Source organism: Paroedura picta, chromosome 10 (assembly GCF_049243985.1).
Source record: "Paroedura picta isolate Pp20150507F chromosome 10, Ppicta_v3.0, whole genome shotgun sequence".
In the NCBI taxonomy this organism is placed as follows: domain Eukaryota; kingdom Metazoa; phylum Chordata; class Lepidosauria; order Squamata; family Gekkonidae; genus Paroedura; species Paroedura picta.
This window is the reverse complement of record NC_135378.1, coordinates 39,353,725-39,368,301: the sequence shown is the minus strand read 5'-3', so window position 1 is coordinate 39,368,301 and position 14,577 is coordinate 39,353,725. Positions and strand designations below refer to the sequence as shown.

General features: G+C 42.3%; 1 protein-coding gene and 1 long non-coding RNA gene across 23 annotated transcripts in view; one reads left to right on the top strand and one right to left on the bottom strand.

Moving 5' to 3' along the window:
* Nucleotides 1-2,607: 2,607 nt before the first annotated feature.
* Nucleotides 2,608-13,908, bottom strand: LOC143820003 (uncharacterized). The gene is made up of 2 exons (XR_013225197.1): nucleotides 13,789-13,908; nucleotides 2,608-3,730 (listed from the first exon to the last, which is right to left on the bottom strand). It is a non-coding gene; the product is annotated as an uncharacterized LOC143820003 (long non-coding RNA).
* Nucleotides 13,893-14,577, top strand: part of TENM3 (teneurin transmembrane protein 3) — a 1,688,047-nt gene continuing 1,687,362 nt past the window's right edge. For 21 of the 22 annotated variants that reach the window (XM_077302333.1, XM_077302335.1, XM_077302356.1 and 18 more), the window contains exon 1: nucleotides 13,893-14,022. The gene's annotated coding sequence lies outside the window, so the exon portion shown is untranslated. Of the gene's footprint in view, nucleotides 14,023-14,399; nucleotides 14,415-14,577 lie in introns of those variants that run through there. The other variant, XM_077302332.1, reaches the window with a different exon arrangement.

Sequence of the window (14,577 nt, the reverse complement as noted above, 5' to 3'; positions counted from 1 at the left end):
GACATGACCCGGTGCTTGCACAGGGGATACCTTTACCTTTACCTTTAAAATGTAGAAAAGAGAGAATTAAAAGGATCAGTTCTTTTTAAAAATGTATTGTTTATTATTTATTATTATATAAAGCATTTACAGAAAGATAAAAAAGAAAAAAGCGACCAGCTAGTAAAGTAATTATTAATACATATTATAGTATAGTCTGATATTATCTTAAGAAGTATGTAGTCAGTTCCCATTGCATGTTAACTCTATCCCTAACCTAATAGTTACTGCTGTCTTTCTTAAGAAAGTCCAGGTAGTTGCTCCAGTGTTCATCATATTCTTCTGGTGGTTTCTTGTTAACCATGTTAGCGAGTCTTGCCATTTTTGCTAAGTCTGCTAATTTGTCTAGCCATGTAGAAATAGTTGGGGTTTCAGTCACCTTCCAAAAGGATCAGTTCTTGTTACAGTATAAATTGCTAACAGCTGGCTATCAGTAGGGCAGCTTTAGGATAACAATAATCGCACAAGTAGCAATAATGCCAGAGAAAAGCAGAATTATTGATCAATTTTGCCTTTTAAAAAAGGAAAGGCATCAACTTCTTTCTGCTGGGATTCAACTCTCTGGAGTTTCACTGGATTTTTCCGCTGTCTGTCTGTTTTTTGCATTCCTTGAATCATCCTTTTTCTACCTTTTTGACCATGGGACAGCCCCTGAAATAAGTTTCATGGCTTTAAGGAACCCCAGAAGTGATATCAGCTGGCAACAGCTCCCTGCCACACCCCATGAAAGTGACATGACTTCCACATTAACATACAGGGTCAAGGAGGACTGGGGCAGGGGGAGAGAGGAGGCAGTTTTAAGGCAGGAGTAGCCATGAAGGTTCCACTTCCTTCCATGCGCAGAAACTATGACTGAATACAGTCATGCTTGGGATGGAGGAAGGGAGCAATGGAATTGGCCAGTTCTCTAGCTTGTGGCCAAGTCCATTAAGGCAAGAGGGGAAAGGCCACAGACCCACTCCAGAGCTCCTGTAGACCCTGCCTTAAATCTGGCTGAATTAAGGTTCAAACACAACTGTACAAAAAGCAGCATGTTTGCCTTTTCTTTCAAAGATGAACCATAGAATGGTCCAGTGGACAAGTCAAGAAATGTGCACTGTCACCCAAGATTATCACTAGCTATGCTGTTTTGCTTACCATCTCTTTCTTCTTCTTTGTATGCAAACAAGGAAAAGTATAATTTTTATGCACAAATTTAAAAGCAAAGCATATTTTAAATCTAAAGCCTTTTTTTGAGACTGTCCAAGGTAGACAGAGTCTTGTATGCCTGTCTCCTTCCAAGAAATAAGAAAGCTCTAACTGAGCATGATTTTACAGGTAACAGCTTCTACATAATTTCATTGGAACTCATTGTCATGAATGGTATTTAAAATCTTGGTGTTAAGTGTAATACTTCAGATGCAACGTATTAAGGTATGGAAAATCTATATGTAAACCTGTGCCACATTTTAAAAGCATGTAATAGCAGCCATTCAAGGTCAATTGCTTAAAAATCAAGCTGTAATCATATGCATAGTTATGTGCATTTAAGGTATATTGTCTTTATTTCGATAGAGAGACCATCCTTATATTTCTTTCACATAATTGCACGTTTCCCTTCTATCTCTCAACTTAATCTTCCACTATGCAAGCTTGTTCCGTGTGCACATCTGCTTCAGATGACTGAAATCCTTTGGATGTGTGAAATGCAGCATTAGTTTGCTTTCCTCTATATGATTTTCATCTAAATTCCCAGACTTCCCAATGGAGTAAACTGTCATCTAACCATTCAGTACAGCAGAGTTCCTGCTTGTTTTGGTCTATGGGCTGTCAGAAAGAAAGCAAGCCTAAGCAGTTGTACTCAGGTTATTCAACAAGGATTACTCCCAGGAATATGTTTTAAGGATTGCAGTGAAAGCCATCAAACATGGAGTATGATGGATACACTTTCCAAATATATACTCCCTTTCAGCCAGGATGCTGAAACACTATATTATATTAAGTTGTTCAAGGAACTTTACCTTGAATTACTTCTAGGGAATACAAGTTCATCTGATTGCACCAACATTGTATCTACTTGCATGCAAGAACCAAATCTGTGGCCAGATTATGGATTCTTTATCTTGGAGGCTAAACTAGATATTGCATTTTTAAGAAGCTGGACCAAGTGTTTCCCACTTTGCCCACAGCAGCTATGAGGAATTTCTCCTTGAAAATGACAGTTTGATTCAGCTTGAAACTGTGATGGAGAGGAGGAGGAACTTCTGCCCACCCCCATTTTCCTGAGCTAAAACTGTACAAAGAATCCCCAGACTCACCTTTTTAACAATTGTATCATCTGATTTGGTCCTTAGTGAAGAAGTTTCAAAGAGATAAATCCATAGAATTTTTCATGTGATTGTTTTACTGTTGGAATATCTATACATGATCCTAGACTTATAAGGCAATGGAAACAAGATGGTGTTCCAACATGTTAATATTCTGTAAAACAAACTACCTGCTGGTTATGAACTGTAGTGAAGTACACTATAGGCAACTTAGTTTTTCAACATGCAGAGGTGGCATATAATTGCAACACAAAGCCAGGCACAGCATGTGAAATAGTTTTTATTTCATTTTATATGTACATCATTCCACAGTCTTCTTGAAGCTATATTCTGGAGAGTTTTTGATTCTTGTTCTTGATGTTTCAATCTTGCAGTAATTAAAGTTGGCATTTTAATATATGATTATTAATTTCCTAAGTACTAAAGAGCTAAAAATTGAGTATAATGATAGTGAAGGAGACAATGGCAGGGAATTCAATTTGGCAACTCAGGGAATTTTCAAAGGAATATTATTACTTAGGTTGTCTGATTCTCTTATCTTTTGTTCTATTTTACTTCATTTTCTTTGCAGTTTTTTGTTTCTTTTGCTTCAACTATCTGCTTCATCTTTTTACTTTTTTTCTCTACTCTTACCCCTGATTCTTAAACGTTTTGAGGATGAGAGGACATCAAGCCTCCATTTTCGCTGACTTTTTTCTTATGTGATATTTATTGTTGACACGCAGTAAAGCCCATTGTGTGTGAAATACAATGTGCTCTAGGTAGTGGCTCATGTGGGTGTTGTGTAGTTGTGATTGGATAATGTGACTGAAGATATGGAAGCATTGGCAGGATGGTAAATTTACCAAGGCAAAAGTCATGAACTCCCTTCTGTATGTTGCCACATTATTTTTTGTTTGGTTGTTTTTCTCTGGGTTGTGTTTGGTAGAGGTTTTTATCAACAATCTCTCTCTCTCTCTCTCTCTCTCTCTCTCTTTGTGTGTGTGTGTGTGTGTGTGCAGTGCACTTAGTTTGTTGGTGTTTTATTGCCATGTTCTTGAGCAATGTTGAACAAATGAATCTGTCCCTCTTGCTGACAATTATAACACACTATCCCTCCCTGTCTACTTTGTGTGGAAGTGTTGTACCTTGCAGGATTAGTGTTAGATGGCTCAATTTTTCCTGAGGTGCCCAAACTTTATTTTTCTTGATGATTGATGGATGCTAGCTTGGTGTAGATGGAAAAACTCATGAGCTGCAGCTTCATTGATAGGTAGGTGTTGAAGATCACTCACAATGTCCTGGCTGTAGGCACAGCCTTAAGCTCCACCCCATCCAGGAATGGTAGACATGCTTCCGGGTCCCCTTCTACCCAGCCACATAACTTCCATCTTGGAGAGGTTAACCTATGACGATAATAATAAAGTTTTATTGCCAATCATATAAAAGCTCAAAAGTAAGTTTCAGGTCATTTTTAAAGCAAAATGCTGAAGGCCAGCAGAGATGGGCTGAGATTGGACCTACTTGAATACTGATCAAGTTTACTGCTAATGAACACCAAAATGCACAATTTTGGCCTAAAATTACACCACCAGTACTAATCCAATATGGACAGTTACTCTGTTCTCTGAATATAAACAACTGGATCACACTAGTGGTCCATCTAGTCCAAGCATACTGTTTCACATAGTGGTCAGCCAGTTCTGTGCATTAAAAAAAAAAAAAACAGGCATCGATGCTGAGGAATTCCTGATGCTGCCTCCTAATGCAGGTATTCAGATGTTTGCTGCATTTGTGTGTGGAGATTCCCTTTAATCACTATAGCTACTAGCCAATGATTGACCTCTTCTCCATTAATCTAATTAATCTCCCTTTAGATTTCTTTGTGCAACTGCTATCACTACCTCCTCTGGCAGTGAATTACAGAGTTTAATTACTCATTGAGAAAATAACTATTTCCTTTTTGTCTGTCCTTAACTTGCTTCCAAACAAGTTTATTGGGTACACTTGAATTCTGGTATTATGGGAGCAGGAGTTAAAAAAACAAACAAACCTCTATTTATTTTCTCTACCCTTTTAATAATTTTATAGACACCCCCCTTAGCAACCGTTTTGGAGATATAATCGTCTCATATGCTCCGAACTTCCTTCATAAGAAAGGCATTCCAACACCCTAATCAAATATTTGAAATATTTCTAAATACTGGAATATTTGCAGTTTAGCATGGATATTCTATTATTTGGCACTGATGGTGTATGCTGAACTACTTAAAGTACTGTACTAAAATCTTCTGGGATATGCAAGATCTGTAGTATCCATGATCCAGCAGCATTATGAAGAAAAATATCAGAGATGTAAGGTTACCATATTTAGATCAGGAACGTCCAGGCATTTTTCAAATAACTGTAGTGCCCCAAACTGAACACAGTACTCCAGGTGAGGCTGAACCAGTGCAGAGTAAAGTGGTACCATCACGCCCCTGATCTGGACACAATACTCCGTTTCCAAAATCCCATCTGTCTTTGTAGCCAACAAGTCACACTGCTGACTCATGTTCAATGTATGGTCTACTAAGACTCCTAGATCCTTTTTGCACATGCTACTGCCAAGACAAGTCTCCCCCATCCTATATTGATGTCTATGGTTTTTCCAACTTAAATTCAGAATTATATTTTATTTAGTTTAGACCAGTTCTGGAGCCTATCAAGATCATCCTGTATTCTGATTCTGTCTTGTTGTGTTTACCACCCCTCCCAGTTTATATATATAAACTTTATATATATTACCAGTATCAAAGCCCATTGCAAAAATGGGTTTTGAAAGGGGCGGCAGGCAGAAGGGCATGAGAGAGTGGCAGCGCCTCCCGTTGGCCCACAAAACGGGCTAAAGTGAGCAGAAAGCTCCTGCCCGCTGGCGGTTCTGCCGCGGGAGGCTCCCTTTGGCCCGGAAGCACTCTGGCTGCAGCAAGAGCACTTCCCGGGCTAAAAGGAATGGAAAGACCCCCCTGCTGGCAGTGACAGGGCTTTGTGGCCCACAGGGAGGCTGCAAACTCTCCCTCCGACCCCTGGCTCCCTCCCAGCAGGAACATACCTGCGGCCACAAAGTGCTGTCGCTGCCTCTCTCCTCATGGGCAACAATGGAGGCAATAGCCACAAGGCTTCTAGCAGGCAAGGAGGGAGGGTCGGAGTTGGAGGGTGAGGGCCAATCAGGGTGGACCTGGACAGACAGGACCTTGGACAGTCTCCTCCCAGGAGGCTGTTTCCCAAATATATAAGGGAGCGAAATAGTGTTAAGGATATCTGAATGGAAGATTAGCAGTGGAAGCATCACTGAACTTTTCCAATATACAAGCTTTTGGAAAGTGGATTATTTTAAATTTAGATATTTTTGGTGAAGCCTATACTTTTACTCTTTATTTACAGTGTTATTATTGCTGTGTTGTAAGACACTGTACTGTACACTTTATGTAGCTTTATATCACCATGGTAAGAACTAATGGTAAGAACTAATTAACTGTAGCAGTATATAGCAGTATATAGTCATGGTATACAATTGTAAAAACTTAGTGATACAATAACTAAAGCTCCTTCTTAATAGACAAACTTTTTTTCAGAAGTAGGCTAGTTAAAATAACTTGAGTTCATTCACATCTCACTACTATGGTGGGTGGATCTCCACAGCCATAAAATGTATGGATTTTCTGGTGATATGAATGTGCTTTTGAAGAAAAGTATCTTGCTTCCAGTATAATCTCTTACATTTTTCAATACAATCTGAATACATACAAATGGATCTATATTATCCTAAGACTGACTGTGGGTAAAAATATCACTGTTTCAATTAGTTCTTAGATATAAAATCCTCCCCACCAACATTGCACAAAGACCTTGTAACACATTTCTCTAATTTATATCAAAACTAGGGACCAAGCCCGTTATAAATACAGTTAGCACTAGGTGTGCTTTTGGGAATGAGGGAAGGCTCCTGAGGAAGCCTGTTCCACTGAGAAACTGCTCTGTCAGGAACTTCTTCTGGATGTTTAGATGTTTAGAATTTCTGTTGAATTAATTTCATCACATTCATTCTGGTCTGTCCCTCTGGGGCAAGAGAAAACAATTCTGCTCCATCCTCTATATGGCACCCTTACTTGAAGATGGTTATCAGGTCCCCTCTCGGACGTCTCCTCTCTAGGCTAAACAGACCAAGCTCCCCCAGCCTTTCTTCATACGTCTTGGTCTCCAAACCCCTCACCATCTTTATTGTCCTCCTCTGAACATGTTCTAGTTTGTCCCTCTTCAATTGGGGTGACCAAAACTGAACACAGTACTCCAAGTGAGGCGGAACTAGAACATGGCTTCGCTGTGTCTAACCCCTGGCCAGAGCAGTATTTTAAGTGAGAAGGGGCTTTTCTGTGGTCTCCCTGTCAGCTGTTTGGCAGAAGGAGAAATCCTCTCCCCTCAAAAGGAATGCCCATCCCCATGCCCTGAGGCTCCCCTACATTGCTCTCGGAAACACCTCAGTCAGGGGCTGTTAAAGGGTCCTTTGCAGCAGGTCTGAAGGGAGGAGGAGGGAGTACACTCTCCAGCCTCCTGCCAGCTCTGTCAGTGTTTTGAGGCAATTTACAGTTGGACATGACAGTTAGGACAGCCTTTGGACGAAAAGGGCTGGTGCGGTCTGTCCAAGCCTCTGTTCTCATCCCCCTTCGCAGCCCTACTGACCTCCCCTCCCTACGGTGGTGAGGAGCAGACTGGAAGCAATGTCTCTAGATTGCCCCTGGGTGGGTGGTTCGGGAGGCACATGGAACTCTGGTCTGTCTTGGTGAGGGCCCCTCACCCGACTGGCTGGAATTCTTGTCAGTCCGGGGCCAAGGGGCCAATCGTTGGCCCCTGTTTCCTATCCTGCTTTATTTATACTGCTCCCCGAGTGGTTTACAGATGGGTTAAAATTTATACATTGAAATATCCAAATATAGTAACAAATTGTTGGTGACTATGTCATTCTCATATAATTTAATCCAGGTTTATAGGTACAATTGTGAACCTGGCAGCAAAAAGCTGTTCTCACCAAATATGACTCAAGTTTGTTGCTGTAGCTGTATAAGGATGCCAATGAGAAAAAAGTAGGCACTTGTAACTCCATCTGAGCATACAGAAGCAGCAAACAGATTGCACAAATATTTTCATCCAAGTTGTACATATGGATGCTCAGGTCAATTTACATAAAAACTAGTTCTAGCAGTGCTCACATTCGTGTGATTATTTAATGGTAGAAGAAACTCATAATGCCAGTTTCTATTGTTACTTCATTATGCATTATGTTATTTTATTTACTTAGGTATTGACAGAATTGTTTGTTTTCCAATCCCACTGATGAATTTCTGTTCATCTTTCACTTCTTTGGTGCTGGTTTGGATGATTCTTGTAGATATTTTCCGCAATCAATATATATATAGATTTATGGATCTCACTACAGATAGTGATAAGCACAAATTACACATAAAATGATGCATTTTGGTAAAACACACTTTATTAAATATAACAATAAACATGCCTGGCAGTTAACACAGTTTATGTTATGCAGAATAAACAGCTGGAGACATGGAAAAATCACCAAGAAAAGGCTTTTTTGTCAATATGGGAATAACTCTAACAAGTTTCATCAGGAGTAAGCCCATTGCACTCAATAGGTTTTACTTCCAGAAAGTATTCTTAGCACTGTTGTTTGAGAAAATAGTTGATTTCTGTAGCCATCTCTGCATACTTTTATAACTTATTAAGATCTTGTAAAACCTTTTCTACACTAAAACAGTAATACATTCCTTGCAAACATGTCCATGATGTTTCATATACCAATTTGAATCGTTTCTAACCACAGTGAGCAAACTCCAAATACAGAGGCAGAAACCTCTGATTAACAATGATAAGCGGTGGCATCAGGGGAAGGTCTTGGTTTCTATGTCACCTTGGTGTAGTGGTTAGGAGTGAGGACTTCCAATCTAGTGATCTAGGTTTGATTCCACACTTCCCCACATGCAACCAGCTGGATGACCTTGGGCTCACCGCAGCACTGATAAAGCTGTTCTCACCGACCTACTTCACAGGGTGCCTGTTGTGAGGAGAGGAAAGGGAAGGCAATTGTAAGCCACTTTAGACTCTTTCTGGTAACAAAAAGCAGTGTATAAGAACCAACTATTCTTTTTCCTCTTCTTTGGCTTTCCAGGGTAAATATTGTGGATGCTTTGTGAAAGAGAGAATACTATATAGGCCATGGGTCTGACCAAATAGGGCTTGTCATACATTCCTAAATAGCTTCAGTATTAATGCTGCAAGTCATTTGCTAGTTATGTAACCCACTACTAAATCTGAAAAGGTTGTAATATCAGTTAACTCATAGGTTCCCATGTTTACATGTTTAAAAGCTGAAAACTACAATATAGTGTTTATTGGCCTTCCAGTCTCTGGTATTTCTTTTGTTTTAGTCATTCTAGATTTCATTTACCATTTTAAAAAATCTTACAGTTACTATGTTACTTAGCCTCTAGTTCTGTGCCTGCAATGACTTTCTCCTTAACTTTCCATAAAATATTAACTTCTATTCCTTATGTAAGGCTGAACTAATCTGCTGCCTGTGAACTCCTGCTATTCTTGCTCTACTCACCTGTGACTGTTCTCTGTTGCTTCTCTTTCCTCTGTGCTTTTTCATGCAGCACCTTATCTGAGGAACACTAACAGCTCTACAAACCTGTCTCAATAGATTCCTCCCCCAAAATCCTTACTACCACAGATTAATTTATTTTAGCTATATGAGCAAGCAACCCTTACATTCTCTTATCTCTCTTCCTTTACAAAAGTCTGCCTTCTTCTATTTGTACATCTCCCAAGCATCCTAATCCCATACACATTAGATCTGCCATATCCATAGTATTACAGTCTAAAGGGCATGAATCCTATCCCCATGGCATTTTGTATAGCCCTTTCTTTTCAGTGGGTAACAGTCACTTTCACAAAGCCTTAACCTGTATATTATTCAATTGGAAACTGTTGTGCTTGAGACTGAAAGTGGTAGTGGTTTGTTTTATGTAGGGAAAGGATGGTCTAGTTTTCTGTACTACATAGCAAACAAAAGATGTTCCCACCTGGGCATCTCACATCAGATTAATACAATATATATGTAAATGCAGGCTTCTGCAGCAATTATACAACTGAAGGTTCATGGAGCACATGTGTGACAAAATGCCATTTCCTTCTCTGTCCTTGAAGTCTATCAGTGTCAACATAAAAGTTGAAATGCTACCTTTAAAAAGAAACTAGTTAAAACAACTTAAATAGGCAATTGTTTAGAACTGTATGCTACTCTTTTATTTCCTGCTGTTCTCTTCATTCCTGCAGAGAAAGTAAGCTGGTTGAACCCAAGGGTTTCCATAGTTAACTTTCATGCTTTCTGTTAAGTGGCAGTGACCGCTAGATTGACAAGTAGAGCAATCGCCTTTGAGAAGTGATTGCTAAGGATGTTAAGAGTATGAACGACTTTCTTTTTAAACATCTTCTTAAATAAATGTCACAAAACAAAGTCAATGATTGATCAGCTCTTTGAATAAATGTGGAGTTTTTTGCATTTGACAACCTCCTTTATCACTGAGAGAAAAACATGCATTTATCTTTTGCTGTTTGTTGTTGTTTGACTATAGGGGAGCTACAAAGTAGTTGTACAAAGAATCTTTTGTATTCTGTTTGGAAAGGTAAATGTATTAACTCAGTGACTTGCTACTAGGCTAAAAGTATTATTTAAGCTTACCTTGGCAGTACTCTCATAAAGGTATGAGGACATACTACCCTGATATTTTGAACAATTATTAATTGATTAGAAGATTTAACTGCTTATGAGTGTATCATTTCCCAGACTTAGGGAGAAGTGGATACATTTATAATGTGTTTATTGCTTTGGACTGCAGAACAGGTGTAACATAATCATTTAGAATTTGCAAAATGTTCTCCCTTGGGGTTGCTGTTTCTTCTCATAATCTCAAGAAACCACACAAAATTTGCAATGCCCTACCTGAGTTAGCCCTACCTAACCATCTTGGATGACTTCCCCCACTGAAGTAGAAAAGTAAGTTTTCCCCTACCCTTCAAATCTAAGCAATTGTATAAGTATATGAGAGGAGAACTGAAGGTCCAAACAGGCTTTATTCACATTCTTTGTGGATAACAATGGTGGAATTGTTAAGTAGCAGCTTCTAACCTGAAGAGCTGGATTTGTGGATTTGATTTCCCACTCTTCCTTCACATGCAGCCAGGTAAGTGACCTTGGGCTAGTCAAAGCTCTGTTAGAGCTGTTCTCACAGAGAAGTTCTGCCACTCAGCCCTACCTACTTCACAGGATGACTGTTGTAGGGAGATGAAGAGAAGGCAATTGTAAGCAGCTTTGAGACTACTTTGATTAGTAAAAAGCAGGGTATAAAACCAACTCTTCTTATAATTAAAGACACACCACACTCCCTTCCATCTTTGCTTAAGCCACAATAATGCATTTCCCCCTGAAATAATGAAAAGGGTATATGAGCATTGAGAACTGCCTACATAAGCCTTGCTCCACTTGGTCCACAGAATCACTGAAAATCCAGTGAATAGCTGTTTGTTTGTTCTTTCCATTTTCCAGTTTTGCAAATCAGAAGTAAAATAAAGGCTGTTTGCTCTGAGGCTCATGTAAGCTGTAGGAAAATGTAAAGCCTTGACACACAGTTCAATGCTGCAAATCTACCTTAATTCAACTAGCAAACAAACAACATGTGCAACTATAATATATCACAACCCAACAATAGAACAAGCCAGTTTAATTTTATTTTTAAATCCCTGTTTTAAGGCAAGTTGCTAAATTAACAGAAAGAAATATCTGAAATATGGGAAATGCTAGCAAGGCTTTGAATCTACTGCATTATATAGGATAATAGTTGCTTTTAGAAAATAATTAACCAATAAAAAGATGGCACATTTTCTTTCTTTTACATATATTTGGCTAGTGGGAACTGGACTTTATCACTTTACGGTACTTCAAGAGTCCAGAAATTTTAATTAGTTTGGCCAGAACAGCTTGCATGGAGGTAATTTGTAAGAAATCAAACAGGGGCAAGAAAAAGGAAATCAAGAAGGAATATGTTACTGCAAAAACTTTGTCATGGATCTGTATAGAGAACACTTTATAAATATAAAGTCACATTTATTTAATGTATGTACATTCTAAGCATAATATATTTTAATCTCTGTATACAGTCCTCTTAACTCTCCATAAACTGAGGGAAAAAACTGCAGCAAAAAGAGAAGCAAGAGTCTTATAACAATTTGAGTTAATGCTTTTATTTCTTCACAAAAAAACTGAGATGGACTTATATTTCTAGTACTGCACCCAATCCCAAATATCCTCTCTTGTCAAGTCTATCAAACAAATTAGCACTGTGACTCCAGTAGAGTCTCATCTTGCCTCCAGAGATTCTTTAGTGAATCCCTCTGCCAACTGAGAATAACACTTTGTGTACTTAATGAAGTGGGCTCTAGTACACAAAGGCTTATGTCACAATAAATCTTGCCTTTTTGGTGCACAAGACACTTGTTTTTCTCCAGTCCTGCACATGTCAGGATTGATTCTAGCTGTGTTACAAGCAAGGAAAATACATTTAAAAAAAATCTATCTTACAAGTTTCAGGAAGGAACTCTAATACTGAAAAGTGACAAGAGATCACTAACTAGAGAAACCTGCTTAGGTTTAAACATGGCACGTCTCACAAGGCCAGTTTTCAGGGCTGAGTAAGTACTTGTGTGTATATTTCCCACAAACGCTCAGCATTGTGCCTTCCACTTCTGCAACTTCTCACAAGTCTTACTGGTGATTTTTCTCCATTTGTTATATTTATGTCATTTCACACTTCTTCTTGGGCTTGCTTCTTAATCTTGTTTCTTAATACTTGCTGCATTGTCAGGTTCCAAAAACCAGGCGCCTCCTTGGAGTCATACCACACCCTTCTGTGACCTCCCATCTCATGATAGGCATGTTTTTGACTACCCTCAAGGTCATTTCATGCTAGTCCTAATATTTCATTCTTATCCTGCCCCTTACAGTGCCCTCCATAAGTGCTTCCACCTGGGGGAGTCCCATAACCATGCTTCCTGTTTTGCACGCTGCCTGCTGTGGAATGCTGCTCACCTTTTTACTCCATACTATTCCCCACCTTATGCTGTCCTTGGCACCATCCCATTCTTTCCAGGACTCTCTTGTCCTTCTGGCTGAACTGTGAGCCAGAGTGGGAAATTCCGGCTCATTAGACCCTGCCTCTTGGAGCCCTCAATGATTTGATGTTCCCCTGGCTTCTGGTTCGCCTTTCCCTCCTCGGCCAGCAGCACTGCGTCCACACCTGCCCTAGCACACCAGACCCCCCTCACGTCCTCAACACCAACCGTTCCTCTGCCCACAAACTAGTTTGTGGCTCTACCCGCCCCCCCCCTGAAGCCCCCTCGCAGTTCCATTCGCTCCTTCTTAGAGTGTATCCCGCCTGCCCCCCTTTCACGAACACCGGCTGGCATTGACCCCGAAGTCTCCTGCATACCACTCCCCGGCCACGCCACCCCCCAGCCCCCGAAAGCCAACTACAGAGCCAAGCCAGTGCTGGGTCCCGCACCCAAGCCTCCCCCCCCTCCATGTTCTCCAAATGTGCCCCGCCGTCGCCACCCTGAAGAACCCCCCCCCCCCCTACGCTATACCTTTAAGGCACGTGAGGGAGAGCGCGCGCGAGAAGCCCTGCCGGCGCATCACTAAAAAGCTTTCCATTAACAATCGCCAACTCGCCTCCTCCATGACTTAAAGGGCGTTCTGGTGGGCGCGCGACTCCTAACGGGGGAGGAGCGGGGGGCATTGAAGAGAGAAGCGGGCAAGAAGAGCGGCAGCCTGGAGCTTGCCGCCTAGGAAGACGAGGAGAAAGCGGAGACGGGGGAGGCTTCAAGCAGCGGCAGCGCTCGGATGCTGGCAGCCGGCGGCAGCCGGTCACCGCACGCCGGCTTCTTCCGCAGAGTCTGTGCGTGCGCCTTGCCCGTTCAGCCCTGGGTGCCTGCCGGGAGAGCTGCTCGCCTCTCCGGTCAGACACCTGGAAGCAGCCGCAGCCCAAGACCCGCTGCTCCCGTGGGCTCGCGCCCAGCTTCTGCCTCAGCTGCGCCAAGCCCTTTGAGCCGCCACAGTCCGCTCTTGTTCCTCCTGTTCCCAACATCACCTTGGAGCCGCCGCCGGCCACAGCGCCGAAGCTGCCAGGAGCGAGCGGGTGGAGACTTAAGGGGTGTGTGTGGAGGGGTGGAAAACCGACTTGGAGGAACTGAGTGGGGCCACCGACGGCCTGCCACCGCATAAACCCCCACGCCAAGAGGACAGGAGGCTTCTTTTTTTTCCCCGCGGGGGGAAGGGGAGGGGAACGCGCTTACTCACGCGCGCGGGAGCTACAGGGTCGCCAGGTGAGGCTTCTGGACTGATTGCACCGCCTCGTTGTGACTGACGCACGGAAAGTTCGGTGCAAACGTGTCGCTGCCGGTGGGAGCCGCCGGCTTCTACCTGCGCCCTGCGACTGCGGCTTCCGCCCTGCTGCCTGCTTGGAACTGCGCCCGTTCCTCGACTCGGAGGGGTTTTACTTGGCCGACCGTGAAGCTGGCGCGGCAGTCACAGGTACGTTCCTTTTGGGCTGTTCAGTCAGGAGGCGGGGCGGGTGGGTCGAAGAGAGACGGAGTGTCGTGTGTGTGTCAATCACTCCCCCCCCCCCCGGCGAGTGGCTCGTGAGCGTTAAACTTTGCTTCTGCGTCGAGCGTGCTCTTGACAGCTCGCCTTCCTTCCTCAGTGGGCGCGACTGCCCTGGGCTAGAGCTCTCGTGCTCGAGGAGGAGCCAAGACCCTCCCTCCGCCGTGGGAGCCGCTCCAGCCCGCTGTTATATAGACGCTTCGCTAGAATAAACTGGGTTTTGCTGGTTCTGATTTTCAGCTCCAATTCTCCGCGCTTTGCTTGTTGCACCTGTCGCGAATTCAGGGGCGGAGGCAGGCAAGTTTCGAAGCCACATGTGGAAGGTAGGGTAGAAGAGGGGCGAACTTTGCCTCGCTACCATTTGATTCCAGCAGTCAGTGGGTTTGTGCAGGGAAAGGGGGTATTCTGTCGCTTGGCTCCTTCCTTCTGACGAGCATCAACTTGTCTGAAACCTGGTCAACCTAGAAGAAACACAGCTGCCTGAAA